Genomic DNA, 20577 nt, shown 5'->3' with positions numbered 1-20577 from the left:
TTGCTGCTTTGCCGGAGTATCTTCTGGTTGTTTCCCGGTACCTACAGGGTACGTGACTGCCATCTACTCTGAAGTATGTATACTATCATGTGTGATACCTATATACGTTTATTGATTGTCATTGTATCACTTGTATTTATGGGGATTTCAGCCCCAATTATGAGATCACTAATTATAACTCCATCTGCTTCAGGCATGCCTAGGGATTTTCCTGTTAGGCGTTCTCACTAGCAAGGTGTGATGATTCTCTCTTGCCTTCCCTTAGCCCCATAACTCCCTTTCCCCTGTCCAGACTAATCCGAAAGATTATGTTGCCAACCACCTTTCTGGGAGTGCTTGCAGGAAGACTTGTAGCTTATCATCTGAGTTCACAGCCTGACTCTCTCACGTAGGAATGGGCACATTCCTGACATTCCAGGGGTTGTGTGAAAATCAGGGTAAACAAAGAACCTGATTAATAGTCTTGGTGCCAAGATGTTGCTTGTGTGAAAATCGCTCATTCAATAAAACCACATAACAGTCTAGTAAAAGCAAGGCCACTGATACAGTTCAAGGTTTTTAAGTCCTTCCTCAGAATGAAACCAGTTATGATGTTCTTAGTATATGATGAACTCAATAAAGTGTAGGACATTAGATTGTTTTATAGGCTAGTAGGACCAACATTAATTAATGTGAAAAATATGCGTTAGTGACAGGTAGTAGTTACCCATTTTTGTTATATATAAATTGGTTGGTACTGATGGATACAGGGATGTTGTTCCTGGATCCTGGATGCATAGATGGAAAAGGAGTGTTGTCATGTTGCTTTTCTTCTCTATACTTCTTAGTCTCCAGTTGGAAGGTTTGCTGGTTGCGGGTGAGACAAGAACCACCAAAGATGCTGAGCTTATTGCAAGTGCTTGTGATAGCTTTGTAAAGGATGCAGCTGGTTCTGAAGATGGTGCAGGCTGGCAAAGGGAGTCAATGGAGTTCCATTAGGATGTGGGTGATGTGATCATATTTCTTAAGGCCCTGGATAAGGCGAGATGCAGCAGGTAGGATACCCCTAAAGTGTGGAATATAGAATTTGGGAAGGCATGAGTAGGGCATTACCACCCCCCAGATGCGATTGTGGAAGGGCTTGAGGAGCAATTTTTGAATTGCTTTCTGGAAGAAATGGTTTAACTTTCTTTAGAAGAGAGAGCAGCTACGAGGCAATCTTTGTTAAAAGGAGTTGAATACTACATTGTGAAACAGCATTATAAGTTTTAAAGAAGTACGCATGCTCATTTTAGTGAACTCGGGAGAGCATGTAGCCTTACAGCTAGAGCGGTCAACCTCGAAGCTGGGGAGTTTGGTGAGAGGTGTATGCCCACCCACAAAAAGTAGGCCCATTGCTGTTCACAAATTGCACTTCTAAAGATAGCAAAACAAAAAGGACCTAAAATAGACTCCACGCCAGAACACAGCTAAAAAGGACACAAAATGTATTTCAGCTCAGATCTGGAGTAAGTCCATCCCACAAGTGACCAACCACTGGCATTGCTGGTATAGAAATCAATGGAGCTAGGGAGTTAAAATAAAGTCTAATTTTAAATAATGATAAACTAAAATAAATAATTTAAACAATTTAAAAAATATTTATATAAGTTTCATTTGATGCCAAAAATCTAAAAATAAAGTATATTTAATATTTAAATTTACTTTTAATTAGTTCAATGCATCACTTTTAATAATTATAAACAGATAATGAAAATTATTTTTTCCCTACACTTTTCTGCTACTAGGGCATAAATGCCCTTATGGTAAATTATAGGGAAAATGTCAAATGTTTATCAAACTTGAAACAAATTTTTCATATATTTTAATGTTAAATATTAATGTTAAGGAATGTAATATATTTATTTTAAATGAAGAACGAAATTTAAAATGTGACAGCACTGATAAGTTAAGTTTTTTATTAAGTATTTAATTGGTACGAATATACTAAATAAAATAAAAAATCATTTTGAAAGTGTTGTTTTTTAAACAAAATCCCACAGAAAGTGAAATGTTTATATTTAATTATGTGTAAACTTACAAATTATGTGTAGAATCAATTGAAATTAATTTATATATTTTTTTATTACATTTATTTTTGAAGATAAAAGGTTTTTAAAATATGTTATAATTAAATAATATTTATGTTTAAAATGTATAAAATGTTTAATATTCAATGTAATTTTATATATATATATATATATATATATATATATATATATATATATATATATATATATATATATATATATATATATATTCTCACTGTTTCCCCACTGGGGGAAGTGGAGCTGCACACGACAACCCGGTTTGTCAGTTTCTTTTATTTTCAATTGCATTCTTTAGCGCAGCATTGTTGCAAGACGCGTTTCGTTCTTCATAGAACTTCCTCAATTGCAGAACACCGCTTTTCCGGGAACGCCAGCTTGTTACTACAGGCACCTCGTGATTTCATTGTTTTAAAGCCTCCAATGGTAACATTTGGCAGGTCACTTCCTGTTGTAAGTCTTATGGTACATGTAGTGCAAGCGGCTCCCCGGGTCTTTTTAATGTTTTTCTACCCTCCAGTGGGCACGGTGTTGCTTCAATGCCGACAATGTTGTTTGTTCCTTGGACTTCTGTCCGACAACAGGTTTCCCCAAATCAGCTCCTTTGAAAGCCTGTTTGAGTCCAATACCGGGTATCAGTACCCGGGAGCACCACAACCTCCCAAGCCGTTTTACCGGATCAACAAAAGAGGTTCAATTGGAGGATGTATGGCGCTCTGGATGGCAGCGCAGTCTCCTTTGGCGGAACCAAGCCAATAATTTATTCTCACTGTTTCCCCACTGGGGGAAGTGGAGCTGCACACGACAACCCGGTTTGTCAGTTTCTTTTATTTTCAATTGCATTCTTTAGCGCAGCATTGTTGCAAGACGCGTTTCGTTCTTCATAGAACTTCCTCAATTGCAGAACACCGCTTTTCCGGGAACGCCAGCTTGTTACTACAGGCACCTCGTGATTTCATTGTTTTAAAGCCTCCAATGGTAACATTTGGCAGGTCACTTCCTGTTGTAAGTCTTATGGTACATGTAGTGCAAGCGGCTCCCCGGGTCTTTTTAATGTTTTTCTACCCTCCAGTGGGCACGGTGTTGCTTCAATGCCGACAATGTTGTTTGTTCCTTGGACTTATGTCCGACAACAGGTTTCCCCAAATCAGCTCCTTTGAAAGCCTGTTTGAGTCCAATACCGGGTATCAGTACCCGGGAGCACCACAACCTCCAAAGCCGTTTTACCGGATCAACAAAAGAGGTTCAATTGGAGGATGTATGGCGCTCTGGATGGCAGCGCAGTCTCCTTTGGCGGAACCAAGCCAATAATTTATTCTCACTGTTTCCCCACTGGGGGAAGTGGAGCTGCACACGACAACCCGGTTTGTCAGTTTCTTTTATTTTCAATTGCATTCTTTAGCGCAGCATTGTTGCAAGACGCGTTTCGTTCTTCATAGAACTTCCTCAATTGCAGAACACCGCTTTTCCGGGAACGCCAGCTTGTTACTACAGGCACCTCGTGATTTCATTGTTTTAAAGCCTCCAATGGTAACATTTGGCAGGTCACTTCCTGTTGTAAGTCTTATGGTACATGTAGTGCAAGCGGCTCCCCGGGTCTTTTTAATGTTTTTCTACCCTCCAGTGGGCACGGTGTTGCTTCAATGCCGACAATGTTGTTTGTTCCTTGGACTTCTGTCCGACAACAGGTTTCCCCAAATCAGCTCCTTTGAAAGCCTGTTTGAGTCCAATACCGGGTATCAGTACCCGGGAGCACCACAACCTCCCAAGCCGTTTTACCGGATCAACAAAAGAGGTTCAATTGGAGGATGTATGGCGCTCTGGATGGCAGCGCAGTCTCCTTTGGCGGAACCAAGCCAATAATTTATTCTCACTGTTTCCCCACTGGGGGAAGTGGAGCTGCACACGACAACCCGGTTTGTCAGTTTCTTTTATTTTCAATTGCATTCTTTAGCGCAGCATTGTTGCAAGACGCGTTTCGTTCTTCATAGAACTTCCTCAATTGCAAAACACCGCTTTTCCGGGAACGCCAGCTTGTTACTACAGGCACCTCGTGATTTCATTGTTTTAAAGCCTCCAATGGTAACATTTGGCAGGTCACTTCCTGTTGTAAGTCTTATGGTACATGTAGTGCAAGCGGCTCCCCGGGTCTTTTTAATGTTTTTCTACCCTCCAGTGGGCACGGTGTTGCTTCAATGCCGACAATGTTGTTTGTTCCTTGGACTTCTGTCCGACAACAGGTTTCCCCAAATCAGCTCCTTTGAAAGCCTGTTTGAGTCCAATACCGGGTATCAGTACCCGGGAGCACCACAACCTCCCAAGCCGTTTTACCGGATCAACAAAAGAGGTTCAATTGGAGGATGTATGGCGCTCTGGATGGCAGCGCAGTCTCCTTTGGCAGAACCAAGCCAATAATTTATTCTCACTGTTTCCCCACTGGGGGAAGTGGAGCTGCACACGACAACCCGGTTTGTCAGTTTCTTTTATTTTCAATTGCATTCTTTAGCGCAGAATTGTTGCAAGACGCGTTTCGTTCTTCATAGAACTTCCTCAATTGCTGAACACCGCTTTTCCGGGAACGCCAGCTTGTTACTACAGGCACCTCGTGATTTCATTGTTTTAAAGCCTCCAATGGTAACATTTGGCAGGTCACTTCCTGTTGTAAGTCTTATGGTACATGTAGTGCAAGCGGCTCCCCGGGTCTTTTTAATGTTTTTCTACCCTCCAGTGGGCACGGTGTTGCTTCAATGCCGACAATGTTGTTTGTTCCTTGGACTTCTGTCCGACAACAGGTTTCCCCAAATCAGCTCCTTTGAAAGCCTGTTTGAGTCCAATACCGGGTATCAGTACCCGGGAGCACCACAACCTCCCAAGCCGTTTTACCGGATCAACAAAAGAGGTTCAATTGGAGGATGTATGGCGCTCTGGATGGCAGCGCAGTCTCCTTTGGCGGAACCAAGCCAATAATTTATTCTCACTGTTTCCCCACTGGGGGAAGTGGAGCTGCACACGACAACCCGGTTTGTCAGTTTCTTTTATTTTCAATTGCATTCTTTAGCGCAGCATTGTTGCAAGACGCGTTTCGTTCTTCATAGAACTTCCTCAATTGCAGAACACCGCTTTTCCGGGAACGCCAGCTTGTTACTACAGGCACCTCGTGATTTCATTGTTTTAAAGCCTCCAATGGTAACATTTGGCAGGTCACTTCCTGTTGTAAGTCTTATGGTACATGTAGTGCAAGCGGCTCCCCGGGTCTTTTTAATGTTTTTCTACCCTCCAGTGGGCACGGTGTTGCTTCAATGCCGACAATGTTGTTTGTTCCTTGGACTTCTGTCCGACAACAGGTTTCCCCAAATCAGCTCCTTTGAAAGCCTGTTTGATTCCAATACCGGGTATCAGTACCCGGGAGCACCACAACCTCCCAAGCCGTTTTACCGGATCAACAAAAGAGGTTCAATTGGAGGATGTATGGCGCTCTGGATGGCAGCGCAGTCTCCTTTGGCGGAACCAAGCCAATAATTTATTCTCACTGTTTCCCCACTGGGGGAAGTGGAGCTGCACACGACAACCCGGTTTGTCAATTTCTTTAATTTTCAATTGCATTCTTTAGCGCAGCATTGTTGCAAGACGCGTTTCGTTCTTCATAGAACTTCCTCAATTGCAGAACACCGCTTTTCCGGGAACGCCAGCTTGTTACTACAGGCACCTCGTGATTTCATTGTTTTAAAGCCTCCAATGGTAACATTTGGCAGGTCACTTCCTTTTGTAAGTCTTATATATATATCAAGCTCACTGGGGTAACCACAAATTGAGAGGCACGCAAGCACAAACCAGCCTTTCCCCATTAAAAGCTTTATTCGGGACACGCAGCTTTGCATCTTAGTCCGCGCTGCCACAGGATTCCGCCTGACGCGTTTCGTGATAAAATCACTTCCTCAGAGGCTCACGGAGCGGTACTGGCCACACCCATTTAATCCCTTATACGCCTATTTCCGCATTTCTGGGAGATGTAGTCCACATTTACAGTCCTGAATCGTTGCGCCTGCCGTGGCACAATCGAAAGCCCTGGATGGGCACCAGGATGTTCAGCAGCGTGCAATTCCAGGGTAAGTGCTCCGGACAGAGCTCCTAAGATGTAGCCCCTCGGCCTCCTTCCCTTTACAAGGAGTGGTGCTCTCTCGGCGGCTGGTCTGCCGCTTTTAACATCAAGCTCACTGGGGTAACCACAAATTGAGAGGCACGCAAGCACAAACCAGCCTTTCGCCATTAAAAGCTTTATTCGGGACACGCAGCTTTGCATCTTAGTCCGCGTTGCCACAGCATTCCGGCTGACGCGTTTCGTGATGAAATCACTTCCTCAGAGGCTCACGGAGCGGTACTGGCCACACCCATTTAATCCCTTATACACCTATTTCCGCATTTCTGGGAGATGTAGTCCACCTTTACAGTCCTGAATCGTTGCTCCTGCCGTGGCACAATCGAAAGCCCTGGATGGGCACCAGGATGTTCAGCAGCGTGCAATTCCAGGGTAAGTGCTCCGGACAGAGCTCCTAAGATGTAGCCCCTCGGCCTCCTTCCCTTTACAAGGAGTGGTGCTCTCTCGGTGGCTGGTCTGCCGCTTTTAACATCAAGCTCACTGGGGTAACCACAAATTGAGAGGCACGCCAGCACAAACCAGCCTTTCGCCATTAAAAGCTTTATTCGGGACACGCAGCTTTGCATCTTAGTCCGCGCTGCCACAGCATTCCGCCTGACGCGTTTCATGATGAAATCACTTCCTCAGAGGCTCACGGAGCGGTACTGGCCACACCCATTTAATTCCTTATACGCCTATTTCCGCATTTCTGGGAGATGTAGTCCACCTTTACAGTCCTGAATCGTTGCTCCTGCCGTGGCACAATCGAAAGCCCTGGATGGGCACCAGGATGTTCAGCAGCGTGCAATTCCAGGGTAAGTGCTCCGGACAGAGCTCCTAAGATGTAGCCCCTCGGCCTCCTTCCCTTTACAAGGAATAGTGCTCTCTCGGCGGCTTGTCTGCCCCTTTTAACATCAAGCTCACTGGGGTAACCACAAATTGAGAGGCACGCAAGCACAAACCAGCCTTTCCCCATTAAAAGCTTTATTCGGGACAAGCAGCTTTGCATCTTAGTCCGCGCTGCCACAGCATTCCGCCTGACGCGTTTCGTGATGAAATCACTTCCTCAGAGGCTCACGGAGCGGTACTGGCCACACGCTGGTTGGATGAAGTATTGTCATATGGAGTGATCAAATTGATAATTTAGACTTTACTAAAGGTGAATGTATTGATACGTATGATTTTGTGACATTCAAATATGGCAGCCACGTTTACAAGCATTCACGTGTGTTGGGACAGGTAGTCCTACTTCACTTTTTATATTTTGAACACTTTAAATGTATTGACAAACAAAACTGATTTACCCGTGACCAAGGTGCGGCTGCACCGAAACGCGTCGGGTGTTTTGACAATTTTGTTGTGAATAAAACCTTCACGCACCATGAAGCTGGGCTCGAGTCTGCTCCTTTTTTGGATTTGAAAGGATTTGAAGTACCAGATTTCAAGACATACTTTTGGTCAGCATTCTTAGGGCGTATCCGCAGCCTGATTCATCCGGATAAGGAACCTTTTTTCTACTATGTATTTATGTTGGGTGCTGAGTCCAAAATGTTTTTACACCGAATCAACGACCCGAATTACTTTAAGGGGGTTAGTATACATCTGGAAGGCTATTACTAATACATTTCAAATATCAGTGTATCACCCTAAACTACCTCTATGGGACAATCCAGCCCTCCCGGGAATATTTCATGATGGGGGAGGGAGGCAATGGGCACATCTGGGTATCAAAGATCTGGGGGACCTATATGATAATACTGGATTTTCAATGTTTCTCAGACTCCAACTACTGTATAATGTTACAGAGAAGATGCGCTTTAAATACTATCAAATCAGAGAATATTTCTTACACAACCTTAAACTTAATGAACTGACTGACTCTAATGTTTGGGAATGTATTTACTTAGCAAAGGATAGATCATTGATTAGTTTTGCATATAAAAGAATTAACTCTCAAAAGGAAGGCGACTGTGGAAAACTAGCCACACGGTGGAGTCAGAAATTGGGGACTACTATCACGGCTAACTCAATATCTCTCGCATTGGATATTATTCGCAAATCAGTATACTCCTCCAATCTAAGATTGCAATCATATAGAACTATTTGCTTTCTTTATTATACCCCCTCACGCATCTCGAAGTGGGCAATAAATAACTCAAATAGTTTAATTAGTGACAGGACTAGATGTCCGAAATGTGATGTATACGCAGCTGATCTAATGCATATGTTTTATATATGTCCATCGTTATCATTATTTTGGGAAGGACTGGAAAGGATTATGTCTCAAAAACTAAAAAGACCTATTTCATTAACGGCTATAGATATCTTACTGGGTCCTCAATCATGCGATCAGAGTTTTAGAGAACTTATCAACATTTTAGTGGCATGTGCCAGGCTAACTATAGCTCGAGTATGGATCGCACAAGATCCTCCAGTGATTGCAGATTAGTGGGCTATAGTTAAGGACACATATAACTTGGAATATTCATTAACAAAAATTCGGGGTGAAAGGGCACTATGCAAATTTGGAAAAATTTGGGGAGAATTTGTATAGGTATTTATATCAAAATGGGGGCACGGCCATCTAGATAAAGCTACATTTACTATTGGAATGTTTTCCTTTTCCTTTTCTACACTCTTATAATATGTAATAATCAATTGAAACACTTGCCAATAGTTTATTTATAAAAATTGTTCATCACACTGAATAATTTGTGATTTTTATTTTTGCGATAGAAAATACCACTTCCCTGTATTTGATTATCGTTGGTGGTGTTTTGCTTAGGTTTGTCCTTGTTATGGCCGTCTTTATTTTTAGGAATGTGTACAGCTCTATATCTGGGAGACTGTGGAGCTGTTGGAGGTTTTGAAAGGTGAGAGGGGTGTTCTTCGTTTCTAGCTGGTTTGGGGTTGTTATTCCACTCTTTATCCATAGTTCGTTTTCGAGGACTTTGGTCTGGTAGAGTATCTTCGAGTTGTGCCAGATTGACTCCCAGTTTGTTCCTCTGATGTGTTGACTCATAAGTTTGTCTACCTTCACGAGGGCCTCTTTGGTGTGTCTGATGATAGGGTTTAGTCTAAGGGGGTCTTTGTTTGCAGTGAGTAGTGCTATCGGGTTTAGTCCTCCCAAGATGTTCCTCTCTACCTTCAGCCACTCTGGTTCGTAGTCTTGAGTGTTTGTGATCCAGAAGAGACCTTGTTTGGCCAGGCAGGCCGTTTGGAAGTGTTTGAAGTTCGTTAAGTTTAGTCCACCAAGGTTTTTTGTCAGTCTCAGTTTCTGTAGGCTTATTCTTGGTCTTTTGTCTCTCCATAGGAATTTGTTCAATAATTTGTCGAGCTTCTTGTGGAAGTTTTCCGTCATGGCTAGGGGGAGCAGTCAGGAACTTCTGGAAGAAGGTAAACAACTTCATCAACGACGTGTTGGGCAAAGACATACCAATCACCTTCGCTGATCTGGCCACAGTGTTCATGACACACAGCCTGGAAAACAAAGAGGAAAGGGATCTAGTTGACAGCCTACTAACAGCGGCAGTTAAAATCATATTAACAAACTGGAAAAACACTGCCAAAGCCACCTTCAAAAACTGGATTAACTGGGACACCTTCCTCAGAGGCGCGGACAACATCACAGGCAAATACTCGAAAGAACATAACGCCAAAAACGGCATGTGGGAAGCCCTTGATGCACATCTCGAACAAGCCGGACCCCCCCTCTCTCCTTTCTTCTTTCGGTCGGGGGGACACCGCGCACAAGGAATGCTAAACCCGTACATACCCCCCTCTTTGTCTTTCTCTTTTTGTGCATACTCTGTACTGTCTGTATCCGCTGATATGCATATCTATATTTTAATTTAAAAAATTGGAAGAAAAAAAAAAGAAAATACCACTTCCCTAATTGAGATTACCAAATTGTCAGTTGGTATATTGATGTACTAATCATTCTCAAATAGGAAATTCATTAAAACACTAAATTTTGCCCATGCAAAATGCAATATTCATATAAATTAGGTATAGTTATTGATGTATTATTTAATTTTTTCAACTGTAGTTACCAAATGTTTAAAACAATGACACTCTCAAACGTTTATTAAAATGTTAAAAAGTATTTAAATAATTTGAATACATAACTTTTAACCAAGTGTAGTAAAAATTAATTTAAAAAAGAAACGTGAGGATGTGTAATAGTTTTAAATTATTCTTTAAAAAATAATATTCAGTAGCGGAGAAAGAGGTCTTCATAGCACGGGGGTGCCCCAATAAATGGGGCAGGAAATGGTCCAAATGGATTGTTTATCGTGGAGACATTTGCATATCACCAATGGTGGAGTTGGAAATGCGCAGAACTACAGACAGAGATCAATTAATGTATATGCTTTGCTGACCCGTGTATAATGTGCAAAGATATGAGTAACTAGTCAATTTATTAATCGGTACTGTATATATGATTGTCATCAAATTCAATAAAAACAAATTAAAAATAATGGTAATAATAATAATACATGATTTCATTATTTCATGCACATTTAAATTGCTAGACTAATATGCTATATTACTTTACAGTATTAGCTCCAGGTTAATAATAAATACTCAAAGCATTTGAATTGTATTGTATGTGTTGTCTGACCTGGGGTGGTGTGGAGTGCAAAAAAACGATGGATTTAGGCCCAGATCTCTGTACTGGGGTGAATGTATGACATTGTTCTGCATTCTGTCCATCAATATTTGTTTTTGCATTTACACTTATGTTAGCCATTGAGATAAATTTCAATAAATAAATAAGTAAACATAATTAAATTTCTGTGTACGTTCGCAAGGGGAGATCTGAAACCAGGTGGTGGAGAGCTCCACCAAAATGTGAAAGGTTACTAGTATTAACTTTACACTACTAAATTATGTTGGAGGAGAATGGAAAAGAAGTGGACCATTACACCTAGGTGAAGGAATAGATCAACATGTGACTAAATATAAACAAGTATGTTTACCACTGTTAATTGGGCCCAGATTGTTTTTCGACTCCCATCTCAATTAGTGCCACAGGCCTTTACTTCTTGTTTGCCTACAGTATTCAGACAGCTATCTTATTCTGGGGAAAAGGGGGGGAGGCATTGTATCTGCATTCAGCGGCGAATAGTGACCCTCAACACTGGAGGGGTGTTGAGGGGACCCAATGGAAGCCAAAAAGATTTAAAAGAAATGTAAAAATGCACTTACCCATGATCCTCTCTCCTCCGGCTTTTTCTTCTTTCTTCTTCTCTCTCAGCAAGATGGACACTCATGGAGCCTCAGGCAACCCCCTTCTGCAAATCCAGACCTGCCCTCATGCTGCAGACGAGCAGCATGAGAGTAATCCAGGATTGGCTAGAGGGGGCTTCCTCGACGTTCCAGCAGGCACAGGGAGCCTGTGCCTCCTCTCCATCTAGCTGCCTGAGACAGCAAGGTGGAGAGGTTTACACTGCGCATGTCAGACTGGCCGTCGCAAGAGGGCCAGCCAAAGTGACTTGTGCAATGTAAACTGGTGGAGTGAGCACCCCTCCCTTGCTGCCAGTCAGCAGCAACCCGCCCCAAACACTGCTCGAGCTGGGAGCAGTAAAAAATTAAATGGTAATTCATTTTATTACTGTTATATTTTTCCCTTTTGCCCTAATAGGAGAGGGGGTCGCCGTCGTCTGCATTGTTCTTAATTGTGGTTATTATGTAAAAATTTGCAGACTCCTACCCATTATGGAGTAGGGCCTTCATTTTACTAACAAAATGCTCCTCTGATATTGTACTTTTTCAAACCTACCTCAGTGTCTTTATTCAATATTAAACTTACTTTGGTAAATGTCCCTGATATTATATAAAATGATGTGGGCACTAAATCAAATAGTTGGTATGGGTGATCAAATATTTATGATTTCACACAGTTGAAGCCCACAATAAAGTCTGGGGTTCACTGGCATCTGTTCACCTTAATACATGCAGACTGATGTGAGGGCGAGCATGCATGCCAGAGTTCATGTATGTAACCATGTGCACAAGTGTGCTCATTCATGTATATGCTTTGAGAGAGAACAAAATTGTCAATCAAATGTCCAAACAAAGAAGTAGTTCCATCACAATGCAAGAACACAGTAGCAGCACAATATCCTTAAGGAATCATGTCAGAGTGAGAAGTAAAAGAAAGAAAAACATCCAATTGTAGACACCATATTCAACTCAAAAGTTTCAACTATGAGTAAAACCATGGACCAAACATTGCAGAAAATGCGGAAGAGAAAGACAAGAAAACAGTAACATAGGTTAAAAATGGAAGAGAAGGAACCTGCAATGAGCGAGATAAATAAACAGGTAGTGTAGAGGGTTGGAGTAAAGAGGCTGAGGTGATAAGCCAGTCTTGTCGTTTCGCAATACTGGAATTCTTCTGCCGCAACTGCGGCGGGCTCCTAAGAAAAAGGATCCCCTACACTTTTTATTTTATAAATTATACACTGCAGTCACACTTGATATTCCATTAGTATGCTCACATTACGCCCTACATGTCAATCAACTCACCTTCCTGCAAACTAACCTTAGGATCTATGGCTTCCAATGTAGGCTTTGTTCAAAGATCTTGCTCGACAATAAAATCCACTACTTCAACGCATCTCAACTTGAAAACAACACTTTTTCTGCCAAAATTGTGTTGTACAGGGACTTTGTCTCTTTCTCTTAACTATGCATTTCCTTGTTGCTCTGTTGATGTCAATGTAATAATTCCTAATGACATCATAGAATGTTATAGTGAATGCCTAAGCCTACTGACAGTTGCAGGCAGGCTGAGTGACAAGGAGGTCACTCCTGGTGGGGTCTCTTATTAATTACCTTAAGAACTGGACCTGTAACTATCTATGAATAAAATTACATGAAATATATCCTGACTCAAGAACATCAATTATATACAACATTTTTGGCGACGAGGGTCGCCCAGGGACATCCCTGGGTGAGTTATCCTTCAGTGCAAACCTTTTCCTGTATATTGTGCATCTAAATTTATTTTGACAACACATATAGTTATGATATATTCATTTTCACGGGTTTAGATGTCCTTGTAATCCCCGTTACATTCAAGTTGCAACCCTGGGTGAGCGTATCCCTGCAACTTGTTTTCATTTTGAGTGAAATTATTCCTTGATGATATTGGAATTCACGAATTAAGGTTTTAATGTAAAACCAGTTAAATTATAGTTGCATCTCTGAAAAGCATATTTTTGCAACTTGTTTTAAAATTGGGTATATCCCATTATTATTCTTGAAATACGATAAGGGTGAGTGTACCCCTTGACGTGATAGTTATGAAGGGTAAATGTATCCCTAGTTATACTGTATGATACTTATGCACGATGAATACATTCTTTTCATATAATTTATACACGTGTAATTCCTGCAGGTCGTTTACGTGTTACATTATTAGCATTTAGTGTTAAATAGTATTGAATGAATTTATACCTTTTTACTGATATTAAGTGTGACTAAATGTTTTCTACTGATTGTTTCTGGGTTAAGTGATTGTTGGGTGAGTGTATCCCTTCATTCATATTTTCAATTTCTTCTTGAACTTTCTAATTTTCTGAATTTTGGTGTTTAGACTCTTGCCGTTACTCTTCGTGCTAGTTCACATGTGTTTTGGCAGACTCTTTCTCACTATACTTAAGGTGCCGGAGACGTCTGGTATTCTTTCTCTCTTGTGTAATTTTCATAACTTCCTGTATGTTTCTTGCTTTCGACCATTATTAGGAAGAGGGTGGTGGTGTGCGTTTGTGTCTTCCTTGTTCTTCCGCTTCTCTTCCTTTCTTATAGCTTCTTACATGTTAGTATCTTCTTGTTTGGCGCCATAGTTTATTTGCAAATTTAACAAAGTTATTAGTATATATAGTTTTTTGTTCTTTTCCCTAAAGAAAGGAGATATGTTGTACAGGGACTTTGTCTCTTTCTCTTAACTATGCATTTCCTTGTTGCTCTGTTGATGTCAATGTAATAATTCCTAATGACATCATAGAATGTTATAGTGAATGCCTAAGCCTACTGACAGTTGCAGGCAGGCTGAGTGACAAGGAGGTCACTCCTGGTGGGGTCTCTTATTAATTACCTTAAGAACTGGACCTGTAACTATCTATGAATAAAACTACATGAAATATATCCTGACTCAAGAACATCAATTATATACAACAAATTGCTAAAAACATGGAACCCAATTCGGGCCCACATCAGAGTTATTCATGATCAACTTGTCTTCTGCTGGGTCATCAAGACTTGGTTGCTCTCAAACACGTAACTATCACAATCAGTACAAGTTGCTCAGATCAAGGACCACTGGCAGCTGTGCCCTACCGTAGCGCCATGAAGCATTCGGGCGTACGTGCGCTTTACAAATAAAAATTTAACATAACATAACCGTAGGCAGATATCATGATGCCATCTTTTCACCTCTGCTCATCTGGGCACCATCTCTTTGTTCTGTGATCAGAGCATATGTGAGTGATCGCTGACACTCACACACGACTACCACCCCTACACCTATTTCTCACCTATGCAATCTCTAACACATGTGGCGCCAGCGTCGCAAATTAATCCCCTTGCTGTTTCTGTCTGCTCAGCTGACACTTATACCTGTGGCCTAGTGCTACATTCAGTAACACTTTCCCATCATTCTCAACATGACACGCTGCATCTAGCCTGCTGCAACGCCATTAAAAACACTCACTTCTTTACACAATGATGTAAATTCTGAAGGACTGCTGCTTTCCTGAGACAGGATATTGTGGTGCCGACAACGCAACTCAATGAGGTGAAAGAACCAATCAAATCCATAGAACCAGTAAATACCACGGGCCTCATTTACAATATTTTGACGCACACTAGCGCAGCAAGCCTTCCTGCTCTGCTGCCATCTGTAAAAATAAAAGGGCAGGAATATGCCATATCTGCAAGATACGAACACAACAATGATGGACAGAATGTGGATCAATGTCACACATTCACCCCAGTCCAAAGATCTGGGCCCAAATCCATCGTTTTTCCACTCCACACCACCCTGGGTTAGACAATGGCGATATGCAAATCAGCGCTGACCCTGTGCCCCATGGGAACAGTCCAGTCCGAACTACAAAAGCCATGTCCTTCCCAGAACGGAAACAAGCATCCGAGGACCGGCCCGGTTTCGAGGTAACACCTCTCATCAGCCCGGCTAGCTTGATTCCAGTGGTGTGGAGTGCCTGGGACTCACGTCTGAGCATCCCCAGTACACTTAGAGCGGTAATTGCAAACATATCGCCATTGTCTAACCCAGGGTGGTGTGGAGTGGAAAAACGATGGATTTGGGCCCAGATCTTTGGACGGGGGTGAATGTGTGACATTGATCCACATTCTGTCCATCATTGTTGTGTTTGCAATATCTGCAAGATACAGCGCATTCCAATCTTTCTCCTGTGCACGGCACACAAACAGCAGCCGTGTTCCAACGCAGACAACATTGATTAATTGTGCAAGGATGCCTGCATTGAGGAGATTATGATTTTTGTGCAGGAAAAAACACCTTCCAGCACAAAAACTAAAATTTATGGCATTTTCCTCTTTCTATGTGTGGTGTAGAATGCACAATGCTTAGAAATAGGAAAGAACGAGGAGAAATTAAAGTATTTCTCCCAGTTGCGCCTTCTTACGCCTCCCATTGGGAGGCGCTGTATTCTGACGCATTCCCAGGTTTACAGAACATTGTAAATCTGGGTATGTGTCAGGTTCCAAGGATGTTGCTTGGGAAGACCCACTGCAACACCCATGGAACGCCCCTTTTACGCAGAGTTATGCGTGAAAGGGAAACATATTTACAAGACCATGAAAAGTCACGCAGGGTGACTTTACGTGGCCTTGTAAATATGGGATAGTTCATTGCGCTGCCTGTGCATCAATAAAAGTGACGTACCGGCAGCGCAATGGGCTTGTAAATAAGTCCCCCACGTTTTTATGGAATAGATGACTGAAAGGGACCAATAGGAACAGAGGAAGTGAGTACCAGGTTTTAATGTGAGTACAGAGAAGGCTTGGCCTCTTAACCGGGGGTTTTCTGACAAGAGGATGCTTAGCAGAGGAAGGACAAGACCAGAGGAACATTATAATTTTTGTGTCTCTTAAAAGGGAACCCCTGTCCGTCATTGGGTCTGTCACCTACATAGGTCACATGAACCAAGACCTTTCCCCTTTTTAAAACATGTCCCTACAATTGTTCAAGGTAAGGCACAGCTCTTCGAGGCCACATCATCAGCATCTCAGCACTATTCAAACATCACTGACAAAGTGGAGTAGCAAGAGCGCCTTGGGCCCAATGCGAGCAAAAACAATGGCCGCCATCTGCTTCACAGTACAAACAGCTATAACCGGGGTGCAATTTGCCCCAATGCGCCTGCACTCTGGTGCCACTGCACCTGCTGTACTATTAATAGCTAAGCCCCTGAATGACAACAATCCAGTGGACTCTGCTAGTAGAATACTGCCAGGCCAGGATTACTTGTAATTTCTTCCCTCAAATTCATTTCATATTTCCCTATACTAATTCCCCACTAATCCTGTTTGGGTTCCGGAGTAGCGTGCTACCCCCTGAAAAGAATTTCAACACCTCATTTGGAGTAGGTATAAAAATGCAAACCCTTCCCTCTTCTATCCCTCCACTATCCTTTTTCAATCAAATAACAAACTGAGATGTCCTCCGTTCAAACAAATTTCATATCTACGCCTACTAATTCGCCACTAATCCTCTTTGCGTTCCGGAGTAGCGTGCTACTCGCTGAAAAAGCGCTTCGACGCCTTGTCATGGGTAGTAAGCGCTATATAAATGCAACTACGATGATTGCCCTCGGATCCAATCAGCCTGTGGTTTATGATTAACGTCGCTATGTCTGATAATTAATCTCTCTACCCATAGATGGAATGCCAAAGTTTGTGCCAGTTTGTCCAATTAATACAAGACCTTCCAGCATCGACTTGCCAATCCGTCTGCCAAGCTGGCTGCGGCTATAGCTGCTCATGGCCTGTACAAATTGAAAAGCTTCATTATTTTATCAGAACTGTCACGGTTTCTGAAAAGCGACCTCTGTTTGTTTACACGTACGCGGCATTTTCTCCAACGTCATGCCCCAAAGAAGGTGGACTGGCATTCAACCAGCCCTAGAAACCTGCCCCCCAGTGGCTGCAGTCATTATGAAATACGATGCGCCACAAACTTTGAAATATTTATGTTACCCGAGAAAATGTCTACCATCAATAAGACTGCGGACGCTAGAAGCAAAATGTTTGCTGCATAATTTATTTCGGTTACAACTGCATCCCAGCGGGGCTGCAGATTAAACAGCTTAACATGCATGCAAATCACTGGATGTGTCTCTTTTACAGAGAGGCGACCATCCGGCACTTGGGCTCAGAAAATATGAAGGCTACTTAAAGGTTGCATTCAGAAATGTAGTGCTGCTGCTTCTGCTTCCATGCGCTGTTTTTATTCAAGTTATCGAATTATGATTTCCAGGCATTTATTGATGTATGTTATCCTGGATGTGCGTGCCAATTCCTTAAAATTGAAGATCTGATGGACATGGTCTTATTACATAATGCAGCTCACGTTTCCTCCCAAAGAAAACAATGTGGGTAAAACACACACTGGTCACTTTTCTTGCAAGGAATGCGGACTGCAGCAGTGTGGATTGTGTATTCTGTCACCACAGGCTGCACTGGTGTGGCGATGGTGTCCAGGGTCCTAGTGCATGAAGGAACATGTCCCACTTCAGTGCAGTGGTCCACTCGCACCCCTAGGCACCGGTGCCACTGCGAATAACTACTTCCATACCTGCCAACAACTCACACGGTGCCACAGGGTGACACACGATATCGACTCCCATCACAGGGTCTCCCGGTGAGAAGCCAACATCACACAGTGGCAGGGAAAACGAGCTGAGCACCACTGTAAATAGTGGTTTTCCATCACGTTTGCAGAAAGCTTTGAACTGCCTGGACACTGATGCTCTTGTTGCTGTGGCTGAACGAGATTTCAGGGGTAAGAAGCTCCTTGTGAGCAGATGCCCAGTAGCAATCACAAAATTTACTGGGGTAGACGTCTTTCTAGAAGACTGTGCACAGAATATTTGATTAAACTAGTCGAGAGCTGTTTATCAATTATCGATTCAGACCTAAAGTGTGCTGGACTGTCCGCTCTGTCAATGAGAGGGCTAGTGCTTGGTTTGTTGCTCGTGGCTGTGGAACGAAGTGGCTAGCGCTGCTACACCCCCAATGGGTGATTAATCGTTGACTACCAGAAAGGGGCATGAGCGTGCATGCCTTGGTAAAATCGTAGGCTTATTTACCTGTACTGCGTCAGTACCTTAGAACCCAGGATCAACGGGCAAGTAGCTAGGCTGTAGGACCTCCAACGGGTCTGTTAGACCTGGCACTTCTTGGCGTGACTACATCTGACTTTTTGCCTTCACCTCTGCTATTTTTTTGGCTGACTTCGATGCTTTGGACACTTTGCCACTGCTGACCAGTGTCAAAGTGTAAGTGTTCCCTGTATAGAGTAATGCTAATTGGTTGTCCATGATTGGTATGTTTGCCTTACTAGTAAAGTCCCTAGTAAAGTGCACTATGTGTGCCAGGGCTGGTAATGCATATGCTACTAGTGGGCCTGCAGCACTATTTGTCGCACCCACACAAGTAGCCTTAAAAAGGGAACTCAGGCCTGCCATTGAAGGGCCTGCGCACCGTTTGTGAAACTGCCATGTTGTTCTGTCAAGTGCACTCACTTGCCAGACCATACCCTTCTCTTTCTGTGCACCTAAGACACCACTATGGTAGGCCTGATTCCTCCTGGTACTGGGTTGAGTGCATGTGAAAGGTAGGACATTTGCTAAGGTGTGTGTCATGGCCTGACAGTGAAATAATCTCCATTTCGTTTTTCACTGTGGAAAAGCCATCTTGTACATAGGATAGAATGGGAAGGCTGGGTAATGTTTTCCAACCTATCTTCCTAAAAGCTTATGATGGAAAGGTGAAGTTTAGTATGCCTGAACTCACAATGCAATAACACACCTTTTTATGTAGGTGGTTTTTGCATTGTGTGTTCAGAAGCCACTCTTTTTTAGAAGTGGCTGAGTTGTGTGCTCTAACATTTCAGTGTGTCTCTGCCTGGCTGTGGATTTGAAAGTGATATGATCTAGGGAATGTTTTGACCCAGGGGAGGAAGTGAGACAGCAACAGGCTGACCTGCATCTGGAGTGTAAGGGGAGGAGAAGCCTTAGAGGTGAAGAGGCCTGGGCTGCTGCTATAAAACAATTGTCCCATCTCCTGCTGAGTGATTGAGAATCCAGACCCCCACTAATCAAAGGAAGAGAGGCACCCAGAACTGGTTTGAACGGGGTTCAGTGTCCCCTGAAGCACAAAGACTTCAAAGCCTTTGAGGGGTATAACTATGAGAGCTGAAGCACCTGTACTTTGGAGAATGGCTTGATCAAGTGTGACCAAGACTGGAGCTACTTCGTGGTCAAGAGGACCTTTGCCAAGAAAGAAACAACTGAAGTGACTGATGGATAGGACTGCTGTGATCTGGGGCTGGCCTGCAGTTTACTGTTTCAACCAATGAAAGGCTAAAGGGACTTTGCTGTGTGCTGTGTCCCCCTCCTTGAAAGACTTTGTGGTGTGCTGTGTGTCCTGAAGTAACTATCCCCAAGCGCCTGAGGTGTGCTGGCTCCCTGTTTGGAAACCCAGGAATATAAAAGTTTCCAGGAGAGTCTCAGCAGCGCTGTGTGAGTGCGCCTGTTGCAGTCTGAGACCCTCGTAAGGACTACCTGTGATAGTAGGCGCTTGGCATCCAAATGAGTCTCAGTGGCACTGTGTGTACGTGCTTTGTGCAGCCTGAGATCTTCAGGAGGGTCAGTCTGTGATTGGGGGTACTTGAAGTCCAAGGAAGGATCATCGACACGGTGTGTGTGTGCTTTGTGCAGCCTGAACCCCTTTGTGAGGATTGTCCAGTGATAGTGTGCCCCGGAATCCAAGTGAGTCTCAACGCCATTATGTGCGGGTGCGTTGGGCACCATAAGACCTTCGTGAGAATTTGCTGTGTTATCGTGTGCACCGGAAGCAAAGTGAGTCTCAATGCCGTCGTGTGCGGGTGCCCTGTGCACTACGAGACTTTCGCGAGGATTGGCCTTGTCATTGTGTGCACCAGAATCCAACCGAGTCTCAACGTTGTTGCGTGTGGGTGGGTTGGGCACCGTGAGGCCTTCATGAGGATTTGCCATGTTATTGTGTGCACTGGAGTAAAGTGAGTATCAGCGACGCTGTGCGTGTGATCTTTGTACAGCCAGAGATTCGTGTGTGGAG

This window comes from Lissotriton helveticus, chromosome 10, assembly GCF_964261635.1.
Source record: "Lissotriton helveticus chromosome 10, aLisHel1.1, whole genome shotgun sequence".
Taxonomy (NCBI): domain Eukaryota; kingdom Metazoa; phylum Chordata; class Amphibia; order Caudata; family Salamandridae; genus Lissotriton; species Lissotriton helveticus.
The sequence above is the reverse complement of the archived record's forward strand: the minus strand, read 5'-3'. Positions refer to the sequence as shown.